Below are 17,573 nucleotides of genomic sequence, written 5' to 3' on the forward strand. Positions count from 1 at the left end.
AGGTAAAGGGACCCCTGACCATTAGGTCCAGTCATGGCCAACTCTGGGGTTGCGGCGCTCATCTCGCTTTACTGGCCAAGGGAGTCAGCATACAGCTTCTGGGTCATGTGGCCAGCATGACTAAGCCACTTCTGGCGAACCAGAGCAGCGCACGGAAACGCCATTTACCTTCCCGCCAGAGGGGTACCTATTTATCTACTTGCACTTTGATGTGCTTTCAAACTGCTAGGTTGGCAGGAGCAGGGACCAAGCAACGGGAGCTCACCCTGTGGCAGGGATTCGAACCGCCGACCTTCTGAGCGGCAAGCCCTAGGCTCTGTGGTTTAACCCACAGCGCCACCCGCATCCCGCATCCCAAGTAAGGAGTGGGTATTATTTCTTGGCATTCCATTCTGTACACATTTGTTACTCATTCCAGAGTACATTCCTTCCTCTGTTACAGGAGAGGTGATCACAGCCACCCCAGAATGAATAACTAAACTGAGTCAGGAACCTTTTTCAGCCTGAGCTCCACATTCCCTTTTGGGCAAACTTCCTAGCTGGTGGGCGGAACCAGAGGTTTTAAAAGTGGGCAGAGTGAGAGATGGGCATTTTACATTTTGTACTGCAGTTTCCACACAGGGTCACAAAGCGTCCCCACCTCTGAACTAAACAAATGTGATATAAACAAGGAAAGGAAAGGAAAGAAGATTTTAATAACCAAAACAGATGGAACAGAGATGCAGAGGGAGAGGAGGGGATCATTCCAGTAAGAGGGAAAGAAAGCAAAGAAAGAGGGAAGGAAGAAGGAAAGAAACAGAGAGAGAGAGAGAGAGAGAGAGAGAGAGAGAGAGAGAGAGAGAGAGAGAGAGAGAGAGAAATTCTTCCACACTTCTAGCCAGACCTGGAATAGTGCAAAGCCAAGTAATCTGACTGAAAGGCTAGCAAAACCCAGATTGGAAGGTGAAGTTTCTTGCAAACTCTTGCAGTGGATCCAGACTTGAAAGCTGACCAGGCAGCAGTAGGAAGAAAACACAAGCAAATGCTATTAAAAGCTTGCTGGGCCAGGTTGTTGTGAGGAGCTGGAGGTGGCTACTGCAGCTTCAGAGCATAGAAGACCCCCCAGCGCTGGTCCCCATCCGCACAGCACTGAGGGACAAGTTATATATATCTTTCCCAGTTCTTTCTGCCAAAGTTGCATTCCCTTATGTTCTCTTCATTTGGACAAGTCTTCTTGCCTCTAATAGCTTCTTTGACTCTGCTTCTTCACCATGCCAGTGTCCTTTTGGCCCTCATGGTACCTTTCCTAATCTGCAGTATACAGTTGAACTTCTGACACCATGTTGTGTTTTGAAGCAACACCCAAGCATTTTGGAGTGATACGACCCTTTCTAGTTCCTTTTCACCAATCATTTTGTTCAGGGGGGGGGGGGCGTTCCTCTTTTGAAATCAAATGTGACCGTGATATATTTTATCGACAATTGCCCAATTGCTTCTTTGGAGAAGAATCAAGTTCACAGTGAGTTCATCTATCTCAGGGTAAGCACTTCATCCTTACGATATAGAGCAGGGCTGAGCAATATCTGGTTTTCAACATCGTGATATGTGAGTATGTATAAAGGTAAAGGGACCCCTGACCATTAGGTCCAGTTGCAGACAACTCTGCGGTTGTGGCGCTCATCTCGCTTTACTGGCCGAGGGAGCTGGCGTATAGCTTCTGGGTCATGTGGCCAGCATGACAAAGCCGCTTCTGGCGAACAAGAACAGCGCACGAAAACGTCGTTTACCTTCCCGCTGGAGCGGTACCTATTTATCTACTTGCACTTTTTAGCGAGCTTTCGAACTGCTAGGTTGGCAGGAGCAAGGACCGAGCATAGTAAAAATCAATAAAATATATATGTTTATTTTTTAAAAAATGCTGCCCATGCTTCTCCTTATTCACAACCCTTTCCCCCCCTTTTCAGCTTTTGACTTCATATGTTACTGTGTCATTTCCATCTAATATCAAACTCATGCAGTGAGGTTTGACAGAAAATGGGGGCAAAATCGCCCAGCTGTGAGGCGTGAAGGTCGCTTCCTGCAAGGCCCTTTCCACCTGGCCTAGGGGGCAGGACCCAAACTCACCAGCCCTACAAAAGAGGCTCCTTAATTGTTTTAATATGCTGTAAACCGCTTTGAGATTTTTATTAAAAATATAAAGCAGTATAGTATTTTTTTAAAAAAAATCAAAAAAATCTGAGAAACAGGAGGAGAACCCCAGGAGCAGAAGATTCAACAACCTTCACATAGACTGTGTTTCAGCAATGTACCGTATTTTTTGCTCTATAAGACACACTTTCCCCCTTTCTAAAAAGTAAGGGGAAATGTGTGTGCGTCTTATGGAACGAATGCAGGCTGTGCAGCTGTCCCAGAAGCCAGAACAGCAAGAGGGATCGCTGCGCAGCAAAAGCAGAGATCCCTCTTGCTGTTCTGGCTTCTGGGATTCAGAATATTTTTTTTCTTGTTTTCCTCCTCCAAAAACTAGGTGTGTCTTATGGTCTGGTGCGTCTTATAGAGCGAAAAATACCCTAAGTGTGCAAGTGTGGCCATTTCTACTATCTCCAGAAAGGGCCCCACCTTTCTACAGGCTCAGTTACTTTTTATCTTATGTGCAGTTCACTTTATAACCTCTTTTTCTGAATAATTTTAAAGGAGGAAACATCAGATGCAACTATTAGGCAATCTTTCCTGGGAAAGGAGTTTCCTAAACATGCTTCCGCACCCCTCGCAGCTCGAGGGTATATTTTGCGTGGAGCCTGGGGCTCTCAAGCAAGATTCTTCCTCTTCCAGAGCAAGAGACCATCCCAAGTCCATTTCTTGACACCTCTTCTGCCTTGCCTTGGTTCATTCTGCAGACGGCCAAGATGAAGGTGCTTCTCTTCTTCCTCCTCCTCCTCCTCAATGCCTGTCAGTCTTTTGGCCAGCAAGGTAGGTGACCAGGGAGGTGGGTGTCAAGCTTTGGGGAATTGACTTCCTCCCCCCATGGCAGCAGATAAGAAGATCAAACGAAAGGAACGTCTTACCAGTTAGAATCTTTAATAATCACAGCGAGAGAACAAAGAACACGTCTCCTAGAAATGGCGGTGCTCCCAATTAAGGGTCACCCCCCCAGTCCCTATTAATCTATGTCATTCCTACGTCTTGTAATCTGAGTTTGTACCCTCTGCCCTTTCTGTTCGGACACTTTCTGGGGGATGGGGGATGAATGCTGTTCAGAGACTGAATCTGTTAACTCTCTCGCTTCCAGTGTTTCTTCTGCTAGCTGTTCCCTATCCAGTATTTCCCAGCTTCTGCCTTCTGAACTATGCCCCTCTGCAAACCACTGTTCCAAACCTACGCTGTCCTCCTGTTCCTGGGAAGATTCAGGATCAGGGGGAGGGGGTGGCTCCCACCTTCCTTCTTCAGTGCAGCCCTCCTCAGCACGGTCCCTGACAGTGAGGTGGGAAGGAGCAGGGCATGGACCATTTCACTTGGAAAACACACATAAGCACTGGGTGGAGGGGGGTTTGACCTGAGGAGTGCTGGGGCACTGGCTCAGAACCTTTTTACATGTCATTGCCCTGGTGCATGCCAAAGTTCCCTCCCATCTGGGTCTGCAAGAGTAAGGAGGAGGGTCACAGCAGCAACTACAGGAGAACAAAACCCACTGGCAGCACTGCAGGGCTGTTGTGTTGCAGCTGAGCAACCAAGGAGAAGTGAGAGGCTCTCTTGAGCATCTCCCCTTTGTCGCACCTGCTCAGGTGAAAAGTTTTGAAGAAAGCTGTAAAGAATTTATTTATGTATGCGACAACAGTGGCAAGAGTCTTGATTGCACAAGGATGGAAGAATGAGGAAACCCCGACAAAAGAACAGTGGCAAGAGAAATTGATGAACTATGCAGAAGTGGCGAAATTGACATGCAAACTGCGAGACAAAGACAACTGTGACTTTAAGGAAGAATGGGAGCCTTTTATAAATTATCTAAAAAGACAACAAAATGAACTGGACTCCTTGGCAGGTTTTGAATAAGCATACACAAATTTACTGAGGGTTAACATATTAGATATATTATATAAGGATGTATACAATTTTACAATATGCAGAGGTTAACATAGGTTGAGAAATCAGAGAGAGGAGCTGAGGGAAGGAGGGTTTGCTGTGGAGGTGGGAGGGGGGAAAGGGGGGATAGTGAAGATGATTTGTTTTGATAATTTGCTATGTTGAAATTGTTAATAAAAAACTTTTTAAAAAAGTATTGAAGAAAGCTGTGACATTCTCTCTTCCTCCTCCCTCTTCCTTCAGGTTCAGGCCTCTCTGGGAAGCAAGTCATTTTCGCGCAAGCATCGAATACTGCCCATGTGGTTTTGAAGGCCTCCCCGAAGCAGCCATTGACCGCCTTCACCGTGTGCCTGAAACATTACACGGACCTGACCCGTGCTTACAGCCTTTTCTCTTATGCCACCCGGAACAGCCACAACGATATCATCATCTACAAGCACAAACCCAACCAATACAGCTTCTACGTGGGAGGTGAAGCAGTGACCTTCTTGACCCCAGAGAAACAGTCGCTTGAAAGAGAGACTTTGTGCGCATCTTGGGATTCTGCCACAGGGCTGGCGAGGTTGTGGGTGAACGGAAAACGTCTGCCGCCCAGGAGCCTGAAGAAAGGATACTCCATCAGCGCAGACTCATCGATTGTGCTCGGTCAAGATCAAGACAATATGGGGGGCGGCTTTGACATCAACGACTCCTATGTCGGAGAGCTGCTGGACGTGAGGATGTGGGAGAGGGTGCTGTCCCAGGAGGAAATGAAGCTCGCCCTGCTTGACGACAATATTCCTGGAAACGCCATGTTTGATTGGGAAACAGTCAATTATGAAGCAAAGGGTGGTGTTATTATTGAGCGCGCATGGTCACCTTAAACACATGAGCATGTTCTGGAAAGTGGGCGTGCCATTATTCTTTAAAATGTCTTGGTTGTTCATGTTTGTACGCAACTCGTTCGTGTGCAGTGAGTTTGTGCGTATCTTCAATCCAATCGTTGAAGAGAGCTCCATTTTATTCTTTCTGTCTTTTTGCCATAGTAAGGGCACGGAGATTCCACTCATATTGTCCCTTTGTTAGGTTCCATGTATAATCCAAAAGTATATTTCCCTCTGCAAATTTGAGATCATTCTGTACAGTCATGCTGATCGTCCCTACTACCTTCTGCCAAAAACTTATCAATATTGTACAAAACATGGTGTATCTGAAGAAGTGTGCATGCACACGAAAGCTCATACCAAGAACTAACTTAGTTGGTCTTTAAGGTGCTACTGGAAGGAATTTTTTTTGTACAAAACATATGTTTTAGAGAAGCGTTATCCTTGTTACATATCCAGCAGCTACACGGCTTAGCTAGTCCTTAACATAGACTTGCCATGGACAAATTTAATGATATTTGGAATTCATTTTTATAAATACTGTATTAGGTTAAGGTCTGGTTAACCACAACTTTGTTTGTTTGTTTTCTACATGGGTCCTATCTTTTCTTCTTCTTTTGTGTCTTATCTAACACTGTGCACTTGCAATTATGTACTTTTTAATCTTTCAATAAAGAATATAAAAAGGGAAATGTCTTGGTTGTTCAGTAGATATGGCCTCTGGGCTGATTCCTGCCGTTTCCTCCAAATAAAATATTGCATTATACAAGCCTCTACAAAAATGTGTTCTGTCCACAGCGAAGCAGCACAGAGTTACCAGGAGAGCACTTCTTCCTCATGGTTATATGCTGACAAATCCCGTGAGAGGGACAGGGGAACAAGAAAGTACTAGGTTACGACCTTTGGTTCATCTAGCTCAGTGTTACTCACACTGACTGGCAGCGGCTGTCCAGGGTTTTGGAAACGGTACCAGGGAATGAACCAGACAGCTCTGCATACAAAGCAGGCACTCTACCACTGAACTACGGCCTGTCTCCAAATATTAGTGCATGAAAGTTGCCATCATTTGTCTATCCAGCTCCGTTTCACTTACTGGTTTTTTTTTTAAAATAAATACTCTACAACATGCAAAGCAGCATAGAATTATAGAATTGTAGTTGGAAGGTTTCTCCCTTGGGTCATCTAGTTCATGGGTAGGCAAACTAAGGCCCGGGGGCTGGATCCGGCCCAATCACCTTCTAAATCCAGCCCATGAATGGTCCGGGAATCAGTGTGTTTTTACATGAGTAGAATGTGTCCTTTTATTTAAAATGCATCTCTGGGTTATTTGTGGGGCACAGGAATTCGTTCATTGTTTTTCCCCCAAAATATAGTCCGGCCCCCCACAAGGTCTGAGGGACAGTGGACTGGCCCCCTGCTGAAAAAGTTTGCTGACCCCTGATCTAGTTCAACCCCCTGCAATACAAGAATCTCAACTAAAGCAGCCATCCCAGACCCTCCAAGTATCCTTATTTAGAGAAGCCGTTTCGGTTTCTGATTTGAACCCGGAATGTCCTGCTTTTCCTTAGGATGTCCCTATCTTCATCGGAGAAATGTTGGAGGCTACGGCATCCACAGACCCACCCACACCCCAGACCCTTTGAACAGTAAGGTCTAGGATGGAGAGCTCACCCTGTCCCAGCCCAAAGTCCTCCAGGTTCAGCCCTCTCCCCAACACTGGGACCCATCAGCTCTCAGACAGTTCAGGCAGGTGGCATGAGCCATGAGTTTCAGAGATGTTCTGCCGTTTCCAAATACTGTATGACTGTGACAGCACGGCACTGATTTATTGATCAGATGGAGAGCTGCTGCCCCCTGCTGATGGGTTTATAGGACTTCAACGTGACAACCTGGGTTGGTTCTGCTAACAGCATGGTTTTGCAGGGATGGGAGGAAAATGACTTGCTTGCCTGGATAGAGGAGACACAGAGGTTTGAGAGTGTCTGCAGAAATAAGACATTTCCTAAGAGATTTTTTTGGACTTCTCCAAACTTTGAGGCTCCGTAATCCTGCCAATACTTCCCTCTTGGGGTTGGTGACAGGAGAAGGAGTTTTGTCATTGGTGTATACAAGGAATGAGGAATTTCTGGTACTCCAATGATGGGCGTGCATTTTCACCTTCCCCTGGTGATGGGAGAGTTTATCTGGGTGGCAGCAATTTGCTGCCGCTGTTTTTATTTTCCCAGAATGTTGTGGCACATCAGAAAATAAACAAATAACTAAACTGGGAGCCTGAGGGCCACATTGCCTTTTAGGAAAATGCCCTGGGACCGCTTGGAGATTGAGGCCTGAGGTAAAAATGGTTGGAGCGAGAGATAAGCATTTTACATTTTGTATACTGCAAGGCAGTTTCTACACATACTCACAGAGGTTCCCCACAAATGTGGTATAAACAAGGAAATAAAGAAAATGTAGTAAGTTTTTAATAACCGAAACAGATGGAACAGAGATGTGGAGGGAGAGGAGGGGATCATTCCAGTAAGAGGGAAAGAAAGGAAAGAAGGAGGGAAGAAGGAAAGAAACAGAGAGAGAGAGAGAGAGAGAGAGAGAGAGAGAGAGAGAGAAATCCTTCCACACTTGCAGACAGACCTGGAATAGTGCAAAGCCAAGTAATCTGACTGAAAGGCCAGCAAAAATCCAGATTGGAAGGTGAAGTTTCCTACAAACTCTTGCAGTGGATCCAGACTTGAAAGCTGACCAGGCAGCAGTAGGAAGAAAACACAAGTAAATGCTATTAAAAGCTTGCTGGGCCAAAAAGCTCCTGGAGCTGGACAGGAGTTCACCGCCCCAGGCTGGGGGGGGAGGGCAGCAGCTACTGCGGCTTCAGAGCATAGAAGACCCCCCAGCGCTGGTCCCCATCCGCACAGCGCTGCAGCTTCTCCCTCCATCCAGAGGCCAAGGACTCAAACTCGCTCTCTGAGAATTCCTAGGCAGAGAAGAAAGAGAAGAGTCACTCACAATCCCTGGTGGGGTGAAATTTATTGTTTTGTTCTCTGTCTAGGGAGGGGACAGATCTGTCAATTGAGGTTTCTTCCAGTTTCTCATTTTTCCAAGCATAACCTCAGTTGTTTCCACCTGCACATCAGTTTGGGGACTTATTTTTAAAGTCCTCGTGAAAATCCATCAGCATTTCAGTACATATTTCTCCCAACATACACATTTTCTTAAGTATTTTTGCCTAATGCATGCATTTTTGCAAAGCGTCTTTCCCCATATATTTATATTTCCCCTCAAAATGCATTTTTTATGCTTACTTTCACCAAGGTGTGCATTTTTATGCACACTTTACCTTCATTTTTGCATTTTTGTACATGTTGCTTGGTTAGAAACTGCCAGGCGGAACTGCCAGGCGGAAACTGCCACATGACCCGGAAATTGGCCACATGACCCGGAAGCTGTACGCCGGCTTCCTCAGCCAATAAAGCGAGATGAGCGCTGCAACCCCAGTCGGTCACGACTGGACCTAATGGTCAGGGGTCAATTTACCTTTACCTTTAAGCTACTAAAGGTAATGGGGCCCTTTATATGTCCAGCTGTTCTTGGTCAATAACAAATTGTCGCTATTTTTTGTGTTGAATATACTGTATGCTATATGGTAATTTATAGGACCTAATAGGTATCTAAAGCCATTTGCACAATGAGCAAACCATAATAATAATAATAATAACAACTTAGTTATATCCCGCCCTTCCCAGCCGAAGCCGGGCTCAGAGGGCCTGTTTTTGCCTCATTTGAGACTGCTTTGAGAGCTAGTGGGATTGTAGGCTGAGCCTAGTCCATGCCAGGGAATCGTTGGCCCGCGTCCTCAGATCCAGAGAGAGAGTAAAAGAAAACACCAGGAAAGATCCTTCTTTGGAGGAAAGCAGTTTTATTCTCTGTGCACAGGAGACAGCCAGCAGAATAATTTCTGGAAAACTGACTGCCCCCAAAATACCCCTCTGCAGACTTTCTTATACCTTGAGTGGGCTCTCTCCCTCCTTCCCACGCCCTCCAGAAACTTTCCCAATCAACTGGAAAGTTTTCAACTTATTTTTAGCATGTCTATAGCCCTCTAAACAGCCCTCCCTATTGTTCCCTATAGTGTCTTTCTAAGCGTCCTGCATCCCCCCGTCTCCTCCCGTCTCCTCCCGTCTGTGTCTCTTTTGTTTATCTTGCATTCCTAAAGTGAAAAAGCGAGGCTATTTCTAGCTTACAGTCTCTGTCTTATCTTGCATTCCTTCGAGGGGCCTTTTTGCAGGTGAAGTTATTTCTAGCTCAGAAATTGACTTAGATTCAAGGTATACAAGAATATGAAGATCCTTCTTAGGTACATATGAAGATCCTTCTTAGGTACAAGGTACAAAATATAGAAAGCAAAGGTACAAAATATAAAAAGCAACCCTTCCCTCTCCCTTCACTCCCTCCTCTTCTCATGAACAACCTAATACTTAGGTTCGTTCTGGGGTAGAGGTCTATAATCTCTTATGAAAGCAATCACGCGAGGTCCCATCATGCGAGACATTATCTTCTCCATCATATTTTGCAAGCATTGCATCAAGCAGGGAATACAAAAGCAAAGAAGCAATAGAAGCAGTATTGGGCCTATCATCATGGTAAATATTTTCCCCATCCATCCACCATCGGGCAACCAAGAATATAACCAATTCCACGGATCACCTTCTGTAGTTTTTAGCGGGTTTTCAGCTATCATTGTTTCCATGTGGTCAATTGTGGCCGAAATGCTGACATTATTATCTGGGATAAACATGCAGCAATAAAAATGAACTAGCACACAAACTCCTCTCTATGTTGAAGATGTTACCAATGGGAATTCCATGTAGCATCAAACCTGGCCGTTTAGCATAAGGTGGTATGTGCATACACAGCCAACAATTGGAAAGATTTAACATTATGGTGAACTTCCTCAAGGGTGAGAGCCTACCGGTGAGCTGATGCTCCCACTATGTGGGTCAACTTTCCTACTAACCCTGTTGGGTAAATTGAACTCTCGAGCTGCCTCCCTACTGACCAGGGCATATGGAAGCTGAAATCCTGGGGTGGCAATTCGTACTGGTACTTGTTTAGCAATTTCAACGCACACCTGGTTAAGGCTCCCACCCCTGCAGTACTTGCATTAAGATAGGTTCCGTCCCATCTATCGCCTGGATTAAAATTAGAACCTGGTCCGCCAGATGAGGTTGGTACAGTGCTCTACCCCCCCGGATAACAGTTGATTACCCTCCCACAACAGCAAGAGCGGTCCAGAACTCGATAGATTTCGACCGTCTCTGCAACTTCCCGTATGAGCACTATCCACGCGTGCTGGACAGTGGTGAGGAAGAGGAGCCACAACGGGGTAGTGGGATGTCTTAATATGGTAACCTCATCAAACCCCAGTTTCCAATAGCCAATGAGCACGCCATCTCTTACCACCGGCAAGACGAACCAGTCGTAGCAGAGGCCAGCAGGCCAGTAAGGGCGGTATGGCTCAGTGGGGTCAGGGCTGTGGGACATAGAGCAGATAACAAAAAAATAAAAAGTCCTTATGAAAATATTAAATGTCCTGGTGGACTTCCTGGATTAGTCCCGGCACGGGTTTTCACGTTGGGGACGCTGCCCGCGGGCGCCCCTCCCATCCAATTCTTCAGCTGTGCGTTGAGATATCAGCTCCCGGTGTGATATCAGCAGAGCGGTCGTCTGCCAGGCATCTGGAGATAATCAGCCGAAGGGAGTTCTCAGGATCTGGTGTAACTGTCCAGTTTGAAATGGCTTTCTTTACTGAGTAGGGTGGACCCACGGGGTGATGCCAGCAACCTCCACAGCAGTAGGTGTAGAAAGTAGCACAGTGTATGGTCTCCTCCAGCAAGGCTGTAGGGGGGCTTGCTGCCAGTCTTTCACCTACGCTTCGTCACCTGGCTCGAACTGATGCAGCCAACACACAGGGGTTGCGAGCCTGGGTCCACCTGTCGAGACAAAAGAAAACTCGGAAAAATATCTGGACTTAATTATTCAGTTGCATATTCTGACATATGGGACCGGTCTCCTAAATACAATTTCAAAGGGTGACAGATGGGTCCGTTTTGACGGGAAACTGCGGACCCTGAGTAACGCCAAGGGCAACATGGTCACCCAATTAGACCCGGTCTCCTGTGTCAGCTTGGACAGCTGATTCTTTAGAGTTCTGTTCATTCTCTCTACTTTTCCAGAACTCTGGGGTCTATAAGCAATATGCAGCTTCCAGTTGATCTGGAGCGCTTTTGCCAGTCCCTGTAGGACTGCATGAACAAATGCTGGTCCATTGTCAAATCCTATGGACCTTGGCAGTCCATAGCGAGGGATGATTTCCCTAAGCAGGCACCTGGTTACTTCAAATGCCTTTTCAGTCTTTGTGGGCCATGCTTCGGCCCATCCGGTGTAGGTGCACACTGCCACCAGCAGGTAGCGGTGCAGTCCACAACGGGGTAATTCAGTAAAGTCCACGACAAGATCTTCCATAGGTGCAGTTCCACTGTGCTGAATCCCTGGGGGAGCCAGTGGTCCGGCTCTGGGATTATTCTTTTGACACAGCAGGCATTTCCTGGAGATCTGGGCTGCCAGTTGGTAAAGGTGGGCTATATAGAAGCATTTTTCCAGCTGCTTGGTTGTAGCATCTGGTCCTATGTGGGTTGAATCATGGTATCTCTGAGTAACCTGCCGAGAAAGGGACTCTGGAATCCATATCCTGTCATCAGGGGTAAGGTACCATCCTTCGTTGGACAACGTCAACTCCTGAGCGTCTGCAGTGTCCCTTTCCTGCTTCGTATAAGCTGGCTTGTCAGTAGTGCTTAAAATCTCTTCTGGGACCAGTGCTCCAATAACCAAGGCGGGGGCCAGTTCCCGGGCTGCTTCTTTGGCCACTTTGTCTGCCAATCGATTTCCTCTGGCCACTTCCCCTGGTCCAGTCTTGTGTCCATAACAATGGATAACTGCCACTGCCTCAGGCTCCCATACAGCATCCAGAAGGTTCAATAAGGCTTGTGGGTGGGCCACCTGGTTTCCTCTGGAGGTAAGCAAACCTCTTTCTTTCCATAAGGCTCCATGGGCATGTAAAGTCAGGAATGCATACTTAGAATCTGTATAAATGTTTATCTTCTGTCCCTTTGCCAGGCTCAGGGCTCTGGTAAGCGCAGTTAGCTCTGCCAACTGGGCCGATGTTCCAGGTGGGAGTGACTTTGCTTCGATCACCTGGTCTTCCAGGGCTACCACTGCATAGCCTGCTTTCCGCTGTCCAGTCTCAACAAAGCTGCTTCCATCTACAAACCATGAAGGCCAGTGGGGGTTTGCCTCATCTTTTGGTCAGGTCTGCTGGAATATATTTCATCCATCACTTCAATGCGATCGTGCATCTGTTCCTCACCTTCTCCTACCGGCAACAGGGTAGCTGGCTGAATGCAGCAGTGTCCTTCTTGGAATAGCTGCCAAGAGATTGTAGCCTTATTAATCCATGGGTAGGAATAATTGTTGCACCCGAGCAGAGACAAAAGGAGCCAAACGACACCAAGGGGTTAATCCAGAGAAAGAGCGTTTTATTCTGCCATCCGAAGGGGCAGAAGGCACCTGTGTGATTCAGTTCACAAAAGACAGGCCGCACCGAAAACATTTTACAAGCAGGTTTTATCCTTTTTTCAAACCCCTTTTTTTCCTCTCCCCCTTTACAGGTTCTTACATAGAAATGTTGCTTTTCGTTCTCTGGCTCTGTTCCCAGAAGTATGTTGCAAGTCAATGTACCAGGACCAAGGTTATTTGGATCTGGGAAGCGAAAAGCTTTTCTGTTCTCAGCTCTGGGTTTGTTACAGCGTTTTTGTTACAGAGAAGACTGCTTAGCTCATGCTTTTTGTCTTAGAGGAATATGCAGTTTTAAAAATGCGTACGCCAAGGCCTGGCGGGGGGGGGGGGGATTCACAAACAGTTTTTAGGGCTTTCTGGGGTAACCCTAACTGTACCCCTTCAAGATAACGCTCTGAAGCTACCTCCAAGCGCCTGGCACAAAGGGGGGGGGGGGCTGATGTCCTGTTACTTGCATGAATGAGAAACAGTTAGTTCACTTGCTTCTGCAACAGTCTTTGAGCAAATCATTTTCAGAAACCTCATTCTGTGTGCCGAGCAACCATTGTTGGACCAGGGCCAGGCAGCTTCTGGGAACCTGCGTTTGTTGGGCCTGGTTTATCCTAGTAAGTTTTTTCCGTCTCTCAGGACTGGAGAGGTGGGGTTCAGGCCATGGGGTATCCCTGCACTGATCCCTGTTCTTGCCCTCTGCCTTGATTTTTCTGGAGTTCAGAGCTGGGCTTGTGGCTGTAATGCTGAGGCTCATGGCTGGGTACATAGGCATCGGAACTTTGGTTACTGTTCCCACCCTGTGGGGAGTGGGGTGTGTCGGGCGTGGGGCCTTTGGGCATTCCATTTTCCAGTGACCCTCTTGCCTGCAGATGGCGCACTGGCTTTTTCCCTAGGCGTTCTCTGCCCCTCCCGTGGACACCCTCGCTCGCTCTGAGATTGCATTTTTGGCTTTCTGGCTGTTTGAAGACAAACCCCTAATTATTTTGGCCAGATCCTCTTCGAAAGAAGGATTCTGATTTAAGGTGCTTGGAGGTCTGTGGTCCTGGGCATCGGATGACTCCAGGGGGTCGTACACTCAGTGGAGTGGGGCCATCAAAGTGGAGTTTTAGCTGCCTCAATTGCAACTATTAGCTGCCTCAATTGCAACATCAGTATTGTCCGCTGCCCTGAGGGCATTTATCTTGCAGATTTCCTCAATGGTCAGTATTGTAATCCCAGGGTTCTTTGATCCCTCGGGTTTAATTGTCTCTCTTTTTTTTTTTTTTTTAACATTTCTGTCCCATGCGGCTCTCAAAGCCTTCTGCTCTGTTTCTTTCTGTCTGCCAATTCACATCCTTGCATTGTGCTGCTTCTAGAACTCAAGAAGCCACATGGTTCTACATACTGAAACACTCTTTTGGACTACTTGTCCACTTCACCTTCTGAATTCTTCATTCTCTATACCACCTTCTTCCTCACTTTCCTCTTCTCTTTCTTTTCTCCCTCAGTCTCTTTTCTTGGGGGTTGGGTAGGGGAAACCTCATTTAGCCCTGGTGCAGTTGCTGCATAGGGTGGAGGGGGGCTAATTATTCCTTCCTCCTTTTCTTCTGGGACTTCTCTTCTGGGACTGGCAAAACTGCTGGCTTTTTAACTTGTACTTGCTGCCATACTGGGCACAGTTTGGCATGGCACAGGTAATCACAGTTCTACTTTTCTTAAGCCATGGGAGACGGTTAGGAACTCCACATAAGTGTTGGAGTCTATTTTTTCATCAGGTTTTTAAAATCCCCAATCTTCTCCCTTCGTGGCATCTTTTCAATTTGTTCAGGGAAGCATTGCAGGGGGGTCATGGGAGTTGTTTTACTGCTTTTTCTCCATGACCCTGGAACACTTGGACACTTGGGATACTGGGACACTCCCTCCTCCTAACGTTATTTTTTCACTCAGTCACAGGCCAGACGTTGCTTTCAACGTCTCACACACTCAAAACATTCACTGGAGTGTCCCCACACACACATTCAGAAAAACCCATGCACCTCCCCCAACCCCTTTTTTTCCCCCCCCAAAAAAACCAAAATCACAACCGGCAGTGCTTCACAACTTCGACCGGGGCCCAAGAGCACCTTTTTTACTGCTTCTTCTGGGCACAAAACCAACAACCAACCATAACCGGCAGCGCTTAGACTTCGACCGGGGCCCTAGCAGCACCCTTTGCTGCTTTTTCTGGGCACAAAACCAACAACCAACCATAACCGGCAGCGCTTAGACTTCGACTGGGGCCCTAGCAGCACCCTTTGCTGCTTTTTCTGGGCGACACCAAAACCAGTGGCACTTCTTCTACCCTGCTGGCGGAGCTGATCAGGCTCTCTTTTTGCTCACACCTATCCTTGTGGAGCTTGCTCCCACCTATACCCTGTGGAGCTTACCTTTTCCGCTGCGGACCTGTCCCCTCGGCGCCGTCCTCTTTCCTCCCTCGACCTGGGTCCTTGCTCCGGAGCGGTATGGCTGGCTCCCCCCACAAATTGGCAGGGTGCGCGTGGAGCCTGCAATTGCCGATCCGAGCTGTCCACCGAGGTCGAGCCTGGCTCTCCCCAGCCCTCTGAGGTGGGGCAGATTCCCGGTCAGGGAACCAAGATGTAGGCTGAGCCTAGTCCATGCCAGGGAATCGTTGGCCCGCGTCCTCAGATCCAGAGAGAGAGTAAAAGAAAACACCAGGAAAGATCCTTCTTTGGAGGAAAGCAGTTTTATTCTCTGTGCACAGGAGACAGCCAGCAGAATAATTTCTGGAAAACTGACTGCCCCCAAAATACCCCTCTGCAGACTTTCTTATACCTTGAGTGGGCTCTCTCCCTCCTTCCCACGCCCTCCAGAAACTTTCCCAATCAACTGGAAAGTTTTCAACTTATTTTTAGCATGTCTATAGCCCTCTAAACAGCCCTCCCTATTGTTCCCTATAGTGTCTTTCTAAGCGTCCTGCATCCCCCCGTCTCCTCCCGTCTCCTCCCGTCTGTGTCTCTTTTGTTTATCTTGCATTCCTAAAGTGAAAAAGCGAGGCTATTTCTAGCTTACAGTCTCTGTCTTATCTTGCATTCCTTCGAGGGGCCTTTTTGCAGGTGAAGTTATTTCTAGCTCAGAAATTGACTTAGATTCAAGGTATACAAGAATATGAAGATCCTTCTTAGGTACATATGAAGATCCTTCTTAGGTACAAGGTACAAAATATAGAAAGCAAAGGTACAAAATATAAAAAGCAACCCTTCCCTCTCCCTTCAGGATGTAGTGGTTAAGAGCGGTGAACTCGTAATCTGGTGAACCGGGTTCGCGTCCCCGCTCCTACACATGCAGCTGCTGGGTGACCTTGGGCTAGTCACACTTCTCTGAAGTCTCTCAGCCTCACTCACCTCACAGAGTGTTTGTGGTGGAGGAGGAAGGTAAAGGAGATTCTTAGCCGCTTTGAGACTCCTTCGGGTAGTGATAAAGTGGGATATCAAATCCAAACTCTTCTTCTTCTTCACTGCATTGGCGGCACATTTTCCAAGGCATCTGGGGTTCCCCCAGGGGTGAGCGCAAGGAAAGGAGCTCTAGGATGTGCAAAGTTGCTGGATTTGACATAGCAGTTTCCAGCTGCTTCCAAGAGGTGGAGAACTTCAGGCCCAGGGGCCAGGTGCGGCCCTACAGAGCTCTCTGTCTGCTGGGATTCTCCCCAAGGGCCCTGCCCACCACAGGGATGTGGCCCTTGGAATGTGATTTTTGTGTTGCATGCTGTGCCCATGATGTTTGATCTGATGGTGACTTTGGGCTGATCTAGTGCAAAAATCATTATTTGACGGTGAGTTTGGGCTGGCCCAATGCAAAAAGCATGAGGATCCATGAGGATCCGTGCTTCAAAACCACGTTTTTGGGCCACAGTTTCACCAAGAAGACGTGGATCCATGATTTTTGTGTTGCATGCTGTGCCCATGGCCATGATGTTTGATCTGATGGTGACTTTGCGCTGATCTGGTGCAAAAATCATGAGGATCCACGAGGAATCCGTGCTTCGAAACCATGTTTTTGGGCCACGGTATGGCCAGGCAGGCGTGGATCTGAGTTTTTTGTGGTGCAGGCTGTGCCCCTGGCTATGATGTGTGATTTGACAGTGATTTATGGGGGGTCCAGTGCAAAAAGCGTGAGGATCCATGAGGATCCGTGCTTCAAAACCACGTTTTTGGGCTATGGTACGGCCAGGAAGCCGTGGATCCATGATTTTTGTGGTGGATGCTGTGCCCATGAAATTTGATCTGATGGTGACTTTGGGCTGATCTAGTGCAAAAATCATGAGGATCCATGAGGATCCGTGTTTTTTAACCATGTTTTTGCGCCATTGCGGCCCCACGAAACAGTGGATGCTTGATTTTTTTGGTTCTGCCTACAGACTAAGTTGTGATCTACAGTATCATGGTGTTTTTATTTTGTTTCAATATAAAAATCATATGAATTCATGAGGATCCGTGCCTCGGATCCATGTTTTTGTGGTGCTGCAGCGTGGTAAAGTGTTGGATCCACATTTTTTTATAGTCCAGTCTGTAATCGTGGCTTCCAGGTGTGATTTGACACTGCATTTGTTGGAGTTATTTTTAAAAAAAGTGGAGGATCCATGAGGATCCGTGTAGATCCGCCTTTTACCCAGACCCGTTTTTATGAACAGTTCCCATGCACATTTTTGTTTGGCAGGAGTATGGCAAAATAGTGAATTTGGGGCAAATGCAAAAGTGTGATGGGTGGTTGCGTTTTGGCTCCAGAACATGAGAACTTGATAAGCCCAGCTTTAAATGCAAACTGAATTCCACCACCCCCATCCCTACTTGGCGGCGGTCATTGGCCATGCAGGCTGGGACTGATGGGAGTTGGAGTCCAATTTAGTTGGGAGTCCAAATTTAGCTGAAGGGAAAATCTGTTCCAGCTCAGATTTAAATCTAAGCGGGAGAGCAACTTTTTGGTCAGTGGTGTGTGTGTTCAGCTAGGAATGGCGAGCTGCAGGTTCAAATACTTGGAAGCACGTGGGCAAATCTGTTTTCTTTT

General features: G+C 47.1%; 1 pseudogene; it reads left to right on the top strand.

Moving 5' to 3' along the window:
- Positions 1-2,882: 2,882 nt before the first annotated feature.
- LOC144325875 (C-reactive protein pseudogene) lies at positions 2,883-5,051 on the top strand (annotated as a pseudogene).
- Positions 5,052-17,573: the final 12,522 nt, after the last annotated feature.

Source organism: Podarcis muralis, chromosome 16 (assembly GCF_964188315.1).
Source record: "Podarcis muralis chromosome 16, rPodMur119.hap1.1, whole genome shotgun sequence".
Classification (NCBI taxonomy): Eukaryota; Metazoa; Chordata; class Lepidosauria; order Squamata; family Lacertidae; genus Podarcis; species Podarcis muralis.